The sequence below is a fragment of the Conger conger genome, chromosome 13 (genome assembly GCF_963514075.1).
Source record: "Conger conger chromosome 13, fConCon1.1, whole genome shotgun sequence".
Taxonomy (NCBI): domain Eukaryota; kingdom Metazoa; phylum Chordata; class Actinopteri; order Anguilliformes; family Congridae; genus Conger; species Conger conger.
In genome coordinates this window covers 13,695,001-13,706,564 of record NC_083772.1, presented here as the reverse complement: position 1 = coordinate 13,706,564, position 11,564 = coordinate 13,695,001, and the positions used below count along the sequence as shown (strand labels likewise).

General features: G+C 44.5%; 1 long non-coding RNA gene across 1 annotated transcript; it reads right to left on the bottom strand.

The window, feature by feature from the left end:
- Window positions 1-9,821: 9,821 nt before the first annotated feature.
- Window positions 9,822-11,299, bottom strand: LOC133108052 (uncharacterized). Its single transcript, XR_009704639.1, has 3 exons — window positions 10,896-11,299; window positions 10,367-10,648; window positions 9,822-9,920 (listed from the first exon to the last, which is right to left on the bottom strand). It is a non-coding gene; the product is annotated as an uncharacterized LOC133108052 (long non-coding RNA).
- Window positions 11,300-11,564: the final 265 nt, after the last annotated feature.

Here is an 11,564-nt window from a genome sequence, read left to right as displayed (position 1 = left end):
AGCAGTTCTGTGGGCAAATACCTTGTTAATGAGAGAGGTCAGAGCCCAGACTGGTCAAAGCTAACACAAATAACCACGCATTACAACAGTGGTATGCAGAAGAGCATCTCTGAATACTGGATAGGCTACAGCAGCAGAAGACCAATAACTCTTTTTTTTTCTAGTAAAGTGCTCACTGAGTGTATATTTTGACATTGCACTGAATAAAACAGAGGCTTGATGCATGAAAGGAAGATTGATATTAGAAAATATGTGCAGTATTAATTGCAGGTATGGGTAAATTCGTGGGCATGGGACCATGATTCTAAATGTGACAAACCTTGCAATTGACAAGTGCCAAATTTCTTTTGATTTTGCAGACTGTGAATTTTAAAGCTGGTATTTTGTAATAACCAATTAATGCACAATGAATCAGTTCAATGAAAGTTTAACAGCACTGCTTAACTTGTGTGTAGCTATTGTAAACGCGCAGTAACAAGCAGCCAGTCACGCCTTCTGGGGGGCAAAAAAAAAATCAAGAACTTGACTGAGAACTGGGACCATGTATTGTACATTTGTAAGCACTTATATTTAGATATTTAGACTTTTACAATTGACAACACATGCACGCACACACCCACACACACACAGACATGCACGCACACACCCACACACACACAGACATGCACGCACGCAAGCACCCACACACACACATGCACACACCCACCCACACACACACACACAGACATGCACGCACGCACCCACACACACACAGACATGCACACACCCACCCACACACACACAGACATGCACGCACGCACGCACCCACACACACACACACATGCACACACCCACCCACACACACACAGACATGCACGCACAAACCCACACCCACACAGACATGTACGCACCCACCCACACACACACAGACATGCACACACCCACCCACACACACACAGACATGCACACACCCACACACACACACACAGATATGCACGCACCCACCCACACACACACAGACATGCACACACCCACCCACACACACACAGACATGCACGCACGCACACACCCACACACACACACACATGCACACACCCACCCACACACACACAGACATGCACGCACCCACCCACACACACACAGACATGCACACACCCACCCACACACACACAGACATGCACACACCCACCCACACACACACAGATATGCACGCACACACATGACGCACCCACCCACACACAGACATGCACACACCCACCCACACACACACAGACATGCACACACCCATCCACCCACACACGCACGCACACACAGCAGCAGCACTGTACATTCATTCATTTAAGAGCAAGGGTCAATGTTTCCAGTTATCGGGTAGTGAATTGGTGGACTAGAGGTTTAGCTAAGTGAATGTGCACATGGGTGGGTACCACAATTCGATTCCGCTCCTCTGATATTGGCGGTTCCCACTGGTGAGGCCTAAAGCCTGGGCCCACGGTGACTCAAAATGCCCAGTTGTGCCAGATCATACCTGGGGACAGACTGCTAGTTGCTGGCCTGTTTGCTGCTGAGCTCTTTACTTCTCAATATTCTCCCTGTTTGCCTTTGCATCACTTGCTGCCAAAGGAAATGTTCCCCCTCTCTTTCCATCATATTCACTTTTTGTTGTTTCTAGTAATACCATTATTATTATATTTCAGTTTTTTAACGCCAGTTAATACCTGTGCTTTCTGATAGGTGTTGTTCTAAATTTTACTGTTATTTCTGTGAATGTGACTATGATTATTTGGGATATCATTGATGTTCTTGCTGTTGATGTTGTAGTTACTGTTATATTGTTGTTTTGTTTTTGAACTCCTATGTTATGTGGGTGTACCTCAGACACTTATTAATCTTATGTGAGAGGGTAACAACACCTGGAAGGGGAAGTCTAATTTCCACTTCACCCTGTAATTAACAGATAATTATCAGACTAATTAATCCAGCATGCATAATTCCTGTGGTAGGAGGAATAAAAGACATCCCCTGTTTGAGAAACCCCTGCGACAAGCCTTTCAGAAAACAGGGAGCGGTGTTCAATTCCGTGGCTCTGCTGAACAATGCATTGTGGGATAGGAGGTAGATGGAGATAATCTGAACCCATATAACTTTAATTTCATCCATGCGCCCTAGATATTGAGCGCTGTAATCATCCACAGCTGACACTGCCCCGACTCCAGAGTGCTATAGATGGGTAAGGGCTGTACCCAGTGGAGTAGGTAGCAGTGCAGTTAGTCAAAGAAAACTCATTAAATAAGCTTCCCAAGGGAGGTGATGCTTTTTGTGCATCTCTCCTGCCAGTATTTCTTCTTTTTGCACTTCTGCTTAGAGATCACAGACTGAAATGTTCTGAGTGCTTTAAATCTCCCCCAAAGTACAGCATTGAGCCCGAAAACAGGCAAGGTCGGCACCAGAACCTGAGCTTTTGAAGGCGTGAGGCCAAACGAACCAAATCAGTGGGTTCTAATGGGAGCTTGAAATTTGATAATTATTATGAATTTTGCGATAAAAATACCCAAGGGGTTCTGCCAAAAAATAACGCACATGAATGCACATATGCTATGAAATCAGGATAAGGAAATAAGGACATCCCAGTATTTTATTGTTGTAGTTCCATAGGGCACAACTGCCTGCATGCTACAAGCCCTAAAAGTGTTAAGCACATTCCAATGTGACTGGAGTTTTATTTTTTATTATTAAGATCACTGTTATTATGACCTAAAACCTTCACTTTGTGAAACCCTGCAGGAATACCTGCAGTCATGTGCTCCAGCCAAAACCTAGACAGCACCGGGTTACCCAGCTAGCACCGAATGTTCTCACAATGTTACTGGAATGTCGATGTTATTACATTGGCACTACATACCAGGAACATTGTGAGAATGTTTTTTTGTTAGCTGGGTAACAGCAGACGCTTCGATGCACAAAGAAAACCTAAAGTCAGGAGGGACCAGGGGACAGCAGCCCGATGTTACTGGATGTTGAACCGTTCAATAACATGCCAAAATTGATTTACAGTACACTGAGAACCTGAGCCTTGTATTCGTATCATTCTAGGGTTAATATTTTCTGTAAAAAACTGCAGTACCATTCTTTCACTTTCTCTTCGCACGCACATTGACACACAGCCGGTCAAGGAGGTCTGAGACTATTCCAGATGTTGTGGATGCTGACTGGAACCAAGAGTAATGACAGTAAAAAAAACAACAAAAAAAAACAAAATAACAAAATTTTAAGAAAACCAGAAACGCCCAGCCTGACCCACACTGACCCCCCCTCCCCCTCTAACTGGAGTCCTCAGTGACACAGTGAATGCTGGGACAGTGGAGGACCCAGCTCCTGTGTGTGCCTGTCCGTGTGTCCATGCATGCTATTACTGCAGTGTTTCTCTGACGGGGCCCCTCGTATAGGGAAGACAATATGCTCGTGCTGCACAGTGTTTCACTAAGACCAACCTATAATCACATACATATTTTGAAATAAACTTGAGAAAAAAACAAATGTGTTTTTGCATTTATTTGTTATTCTTTTGGTCAATGTGTTTACCCTGCTGAAAAAAACAAAAAACAGCTCACGCTAGGTTTCGAAACAGCCGGTAGCTGGTTGACCGGCTCAGACCAGCTCCATACTCAACATGGTTTGATCAGCTCAAGCTAGGTTTTGAAACAGCTGGTAGTTAGTTGACCAGCTCAGACCAGCACCATACTCAACATGGTTTGAACAGCTCAAGTTAGAAATAGCTAGTAGCTGGTATTTCAAGCTTGTCATAGCTAGATTTTACAGCAGGGTAACTTTTGTGACTAACTCTGTTGTGACAAAATTTTCTGTATGGGAGCCACAATATGGACAAAACCAAATTTAGATGAATAATCGGGCTACTGACCAGCAGAACATTAGAATCACATATTAAAATGGTTCCTCCATATACAAAATTGCTTGGTACCAAGGCCTTTGATATGGGAAGAGGCAGGGCTGCTCACAAGTGCACAGCAGTCAGGGTGGAGAGATGGAGGAGAGGAGGGAGAGGGCAGAGATTGAGTGCTGTTTTTTTTTTTCCACTCTTATTTTGAAATGTGTCATTACTGATATCTGGGACGCTGGCCCTTTAAATAGTTGTGAGTCGGGTCAAGAGGATGCAGCAGTGGTGCTGTGGGGGAGAGCCGGCGGGGAACGGAGAGGAAGAGCCAGAGAACAGATGTGCTGTGCTGGGTGAAACCCTCCAGATACTGCAGTTTCAGCGGGGCCCGGAAGCCCGCCATTTCTGATGACTCTGAGTTTTCCAGCGGAGGAAGTATTATGGGGAGGCAAATTAATCAATACTGCCCGCTGCTGCACTGCTGCAGAGAGCTGCTCACGGTCTCCAAAACCAGGACGCACTGAACCGCGCACCGGGTCCTGTTACGGACACGGAATATACTGCAATATATGGACATTTCATATATTATCAAAATGTTACAATACACACACACACGCTGTCTTTAGTTATTGCAATGTACAGTATGTTTTTAATTTCATTGTTGTGAAATATGATCACGTTATTTCCAAAAGGTCAACGTACATAGTATATAGAACGGATCTTCATTCCCTGGTATACATTTGAAATAAAAATGTCTATTATAGATTTAAAAAGTGTGATATTGGAAATAATAATTACAAAGTTACAATGTTACCATTATCTACTCAGCAAAGCCATCAGACATTTCATATAACCAGTAAAATTACTGTTAGCAGTTAAGACTTTAAACCATTCCTGTGAGTATTGATCAGTCTCTCAAATTGCCTTGTGAGTTGTGAACCACTCTACCATTCTTGAATTGTTTTAAATCTGGCCTCTGGCTTCCTTGCATGCAGTGCCTACATCTGCTCGTTTACACTCACCTCAATCGGCTTCCAGATATTGTGCTCCACAATTTCTTTGTACAATATAAAAAACAATTCTTGAGTGGCCATGTTGATCACCCGATCTGAACTCAATTGAGTATGCCTTTCATATGTCCAAGAGAAAACTTAAGGGGACTAGCCCCCGGAACAAGCATGAGCTAAAGATGGCTGCAACACAGGCCTAGCAGAGCATCACCAGAGAAGACACCCAGCAACCGGTGATGGCCATGAATCGTCCAAACTTCAAACAGTCATTGCATGCAAAGAATATGCAACAAAATATAAACATGACTACTATCGTTTACATAACATTGCTGTGTCCCAAACATTATGGTGCATTGAAATGGGGGGACTATGTTTAAACACTGCTGTCAGTTTTGCAAGGTGAAACCAAAATGTATAAAAAATGCCCTTTCTTGAAATCTGACAATGTGCACTTTAACCTCATGTGATTTGTTTTATTACAAATTTCAAATTGTGGAGTCAGAGGCAAGTAAATAAATGATCTGTCCGAAACATTATGGAGGGCACTGTACATAAGAGACTCCATGATCCAGATTCTGAAACCCGTCCAAAACCATAATCCCACAACGATGTAACGCATTGTAAAGTGGAGATTTCCTCCAAGTTTTTTTTTTTTTAACTCAATAGGGCAAATTTTATAGATGAACCCCTCTAATCAAGTACTCCTTTACAATCTGAAATATGGTTACTGAAGCAATGGGCCTGTGATGATTTTTCCATTGAATAGATCAGATTTTGTTATTTGTTATATCACATGACCTGCTATTTATAGTAGGCAGTTAACTGAAACACAACCAGTGTCTGAAGGTTTTAGTCAGATTGTGTTTCCAAAGGAAATACTTTGCGGGACGACATTGAGCAATTCCAGTGGCTCTAATGTGACTGATTTGCACCACATGTCAAAAATGAGCTGTAAGTCATAACATATGCTTCTGCTCATATTTGTTCAATATATCAAATCCAGTATGCTCTAATACGTCAATTATTGAGGTGGAATTTTTACAGACACAGATGGGATCATTTGTTGAGAGGCCTCATGGGTTTATGTCAAGCACAGAATCCTCCTGTCCTTGTCTTGCCATAACCACTGATATTACCCACAATCCTCTGCAGCAGTTGATGTTGTCCATGAGAAATACATTACATTACATTACATTATTGGCATTTGGCAGACGCTCTTACCCAGAGCGACGTACAGTTGATTAGACTAAGCAGGAGACAATCCTCCCCTGGAGCAATGCAGGGTTAAGGGCCTTGCTCAAGGGCCCAACGGCTGTGTGGATCTACTGTGGCTACACTGGGATTCGAACTACCAACCTTGCCTCTCCCAGTCATTTACCTTAACCACTACGCTACAGGCTGCCCTGTCAAAAGAAGGCGCTTATCAGCATAGTGAAGTGTAAAAAACCAACCCAAAACAAAACAGACATTTATTTGATGCAATGTATCCCAGAATGCACGGCACACTGGCAGTCCCAAGAGGCTCCAATCCTAACCACACACACACATACACCCACACACACACACACAGAAACACACACACACACATGCGTTTGCACACACACTCCCACCATTGCTCATGTCCCAGTAGATATTGTGCTAGAAACATAGCCTTTAAGCCCCTATCTCAGTTGAAACTGGGCCAAGACTAACCAGGGGACAGTGACAAATCTCTCTCTAAGACAAAAAAACACCAAGAATTAATGCTAACAGAGCACAAAGGCTTAGCATGGCCCATTTCTAAAGCAAGTACACCTTGCAAATTCTGAACAAGAACGGCCTGCCAGCCTTTCTCTGACCTGGTGCACCACCGTGGAGGCTGGCTTTAAGGCCCTGTCAGGCTCAAGTCATCAGGTTAGATTGATCTTTCATTGAGACCAGGACTTGACATCACTTGACCATTATCTGTTTGAGGGTCAAATCAACAAGCTATGTTTGTGCTCCCCAAAATTTTTTTTTTCTTTTCGATTGTTTTTGCAGCTACAACTCTCAGCTGATTAAAGTAGTGTAACAATGAATTAACCATAAATCACTGCCTTTTGAGTGAGTCTTGTTTTCTTGCTTAATTTCGTTCTTCAATGAACGTGTAAATATCTTTTTTAATTTTAAAAGTAGCATTAACATTTTAATTGTAAATATGTGAATGAAAAAAGGGTCATATGCCATTTAAAGGAAGGAATTTGGAGGAGGCAGAGGAATGCACCATGCATAAGCCACAGGGCGTTATACTGAGGTACCGTTCATGATGGCATCACCAGCCAGTCGTGGCTAAAGGAAGATGGTTTGGTTTTATGTCTAAAGAGTGTCCAGAGGTCCAGCCTTCAGGTTAATGGCCACTGTCTCAAAAGCAGCAGTTATGACCCAGCCCAGCAATACAACAGCACAAGGGCCAAGATACCCTTTAAGACCCTGTCATTCATCTGCTCTTTTAGGCAGGGCAGAACACTATGTGCAATATCAGCCAGTGTATACAGTAAGCTCCAGCTGGGGCCGTATTTTACAGTATGTTTGAGTCCTCCCATAAGCTGACTCTTTGCTGTAGATAGACGTGATTGGCTTATTCGCAGCAGTGGTACAGACAGGTAATGTCAGCTAGAGTTCCTCCTGAAAAAGTATTAAGCACCCACAGGCTTAATACTGTTTTCAAAGATCCGAGACATGGTTCCCCTTTCGATCAGTGATATGCTTCCTATAAAGACCATTCTGTAGCACTGAGTGGCCTTAAGGATATTAAGGATACTGCCTCTCCTGTAGTAATGGGGGCAAAGTGGAAAGGGTCAAATAGGAACGGGCTCACTTGTAGTACTGAGCATCCTTTTGGGTATTAAATAGGAACTGGCTCACCTGTAGTACTGAGAATCCTTTTGGGTATTAAGCAGGGACTGGATCTCTCGTAGTACCAAGTGTTCTTTTGGATATTAAGTAGGCACTGGATCTCTCCTGGTACCAAGTGTTCTTTTGGGTATTAAGTAGGCACTGGATCTCTTGTAGTACCGAGTGTTCATTTGGGTATTGAATAGGAACTGGCTCTCCTGTAGTACAGAGTGTTCTTTTGTGTATTAAATAGGAACTGGCTCTCCTGTAGTACAGAGTGTTCTTTTGGGTATTAAATGTGAGGTGAGGTGGTGAAGTTAAATTGATTTTCTATTCCTGCTTAATACTTCTCTGTCCTCTTTCAGAAGGGATGCCCATATGCTCATCTTAAACCCAATTCTCTCTCTTCAGTCTATATTTAGATACAGTGGTCTGCTAATAAAATTTTTTAAAAATTAGACAAACATAATTGATTAGGGTAAATTCTTCAGTGGTGGTGTTTCAATAGCCATCCATCCATCCATTATCACCCGCTTATCCGGAGTCGGGTTGCGGTGGCACTTAGCTAAGCTGGGTATTCCAGGCGTTCCTCTCCCCAGCAACGCATTTCAGCTCCTCCTGGGCGGTCCTGAGGCATTCCCAGGCCAGGAGAGATATATAATCTCTCCAGCGGGTTCTGGGTCTACCTCGGGGTCTCCGCCCAGTTGGACGAGCCCGGAAAACCTCCAAAGGGAGGCGCCCAGGTGGCATCCTGATCAGATGCCCGAACCACCTCAATTGGCTCCTTTCGATGCGAAGGAGCAGCGGCTCTACTCCGAGCTCTCTCCGGATGTCCAAGCTCCTCACCCTATCTCTAAGGCTGAGCCCGGCCACCCTACGGAGGAAGCTCATTTCGGCCGCTTGTATCCGCAATCTCGTTCTTTCGGTCACTACCCAAAGCTCGTGTCCATAGGTGAGGGTTGGGACGTAGATCGACTGGTTTATCGTGTGCCTTCCGGCACAGCTCCCTCTTCACCACAACGGTCCGGCACAATGCCCGCATTACTGCTGACGCTGCACCGATCCGCCTCAACAGCCATATGTTTAAATCATTGGGTACTACCATGATTTCATACTTGTAACTGACATTACCAAAACTACATTCTACTTATTTGATGTCAATCTTTCACATCGCTGTGAAGGAATGTTTCAGGTCCTGCCACAGCATATTTCTGGGGTTCAAGTAAAGACTTTGACTAGGCCACTCTAAAGCCATGCCTAAGGCAAATACTTTTTAATTTAGGAACGATGGCCAGTCCTGTTTGCAGCAGATCAGACCATCTGGAAACCATTTTCAAGAGAACCTCTGCCACAGAAAAACAGCAAAGAATTTTAGGGTTACGCAACAATTCAAGCCGGATCTGAGAATCTTTGAAAATGGGCCAACAGTAATGAATGAACCCTCTGTGAATTATCTGGGACATAGCTGTACACCCATTTCCCGAATGAGGGGGACCGATAAGAACATAATGTCCCCCACCAACACAGTGTGGATTCCAGTAGTATGAGATCGACTTGTCTAACCCTTCTCTGGTGGGATAAGGTTTTCCGAAAAATGGGAAGACCGAACACATGTCAGCAGTTCATATCGACACCCACATACAGTATTTCATAACAAGTACGGAAAAACATTTCCTGTTAGTCCTTCCTACATCCCAGGCCAACCTTAGTGGCTGCGCTAATGCAGACACTTATCCATACAGTGCAGCCGCAAAGCAATCCTGACCTGATCAGCACAGGAATACAATGATCTGGGATCATTACACAAGCTTAACAAAAGTAAACCACATCAAGATAAGTGCTTTGTTGCACATTGCTATTCATGTTTGCATTTTAACAGTAGCAGTTCCTTCAAGAATCAATGGCCAGCCATTAATCTGCAGAATGCAGATTCAGGCTGAACGCAGGTGCAAAGCAGATTTAAAAAAACAAAATCATCAAACAAAATATGCTATAGGAAAATAATGAATTTTTCAGACAGTAAACGCTTACTTCATATATCAAATAAGAAACTGCCAAATATTTATTTCAAATTAAGCTTTTGCAGCACTAACATTTTGTGAAACATTGGAACCAGTCCTTTCTGAGCTAGCCATGGCAATTCTGTCTCCGTGGCCTCATGGACGCCATGCCTGTGGCCTGGGCCACTGTGGAAAAGGACAGAAAGAGCATTTTCATTGGCTTGGAACTGCTCAATCTGAGCCGCCTGCAGCAAATGTGAGATGTGTAGTCCATGTGAGATAACTCGTATACCTGCTCATACACTATCCCCCTGTGATCCAACAGCCATCAAAGCTTCCAACATCCTCACACAATTCCATAAAAAAGACTTATTCCTTGCAATATGAACTGTATTGTTTTGAAATTACTGTAACTGGACTTTTTTTTTTAACAGCCTCTGCTGGATAAATTTTTGATATTACAAAAAAAGTGAAACTATGAAAAGGGTGCAACCCCTTCATGCCAGATGCGGGGAGAGATGTAGTCACTACTTCCCCTTTAAGTTCAGCATCTTAGACATGTGTGAGATCTTGGCGAGAAGGGCGACGACTCTGCAGAGTGCAGCCAACTCTGCAGGGGACGATCCTCTTACCGTTAACTTGGTCCTGGAGCCACTGAGAAAAGCACCGCCAAACAGCCTTCCTCCTCCCTGAGCCCCCTCTTCTTTGCTCCTCCTCCCGCCCCCCCCCATGCCCTTGCAGAGAGACACGAGAGAGGGAGGGAGGAAAGGAGGGTAAGAGGCACGCTCCGTCTCTCGCTTCTCCCTGAAACTCTCTGAGTTCTTGTTGGGATAGCTGAGTGAGGTCACAGACGAAAGAGGAGAGAGGAGAACGTTTCCGTTTTGAGGGACGAGGTGCTGCCGCGCCACGCTCGGCTGGAGAGAAAGAGCAAGTGAAAAAGAGAGTAAAGGAGAAACAGCGAGAGGACGAGAGTGAGTGTGTGTGTGTGTGTGTGTGTGTGTTAGAGAGAGATAGAGAGAGTATATGAGAGAGAGAAAGGGAGAGAGAGAGACAAAGAGAGGTCAGTGCTCAGCTCTCTAGATACAGTACAGTGGTTTCTCATCAGACTTCCATTCCATGCTCCCTGCTGTATGCCCCCCCCCCCTCCCGGGCCGGGCTCACTCTGTGAAAGAGTTTTGCTTTATCATTCCCCTCCGCTTCCACTGCAGAAGCCGGGAGTCGCTCTCTCCTGCACTTTCCATTTTCTTTCCATATTCTTTTTGCCTTTCCCCTTTCTTCGATTTTCCTTTGTCCTTTTCCTGTTTAAGACCTTTCAATCGAGGAACGTTTCACCAATTCCGCTTAACTGCCGTCTGAAAGTTTGACAGTTTGTCCTGTGAACTTAAATCAAATGTGTGGAGTCTCCGGTGGTCAGCATCCCCATCGGTCAGGTGGTCTCTGAGACCCCGGCGCAGTTTCATTGGTTGGTTTTTAATCCTTTTGCTCAGGTCCGACCCTCAGCCCAAAATCTGGGAGCTTCCCCTGCCTTCTTCCAAAGTGCATCTGTTCAAACTCTCTACCCAAACTCTTTCCCTTTTATATTCTCTCCCCTCCCCTCCCCCATTGCATCCCTTTCAATGCCACCTTCACCCACCTCCCTCTCTCTTTCTCTCTCTCTGCACCTGCCTTCCATCCTCCCTCTCTCCGTCCATCTCTCGCCTGCCCCTCCCTCTCCTGCTTGCTCCCGTACAGTAGATTGCATTATGGGAAGTGCTCGCTCGAAACGCATGCACAGCGTTGGCCCGTGATGCTGAGATATGGTTTCCAAGGTCACATTGGGGACGTGTGCAG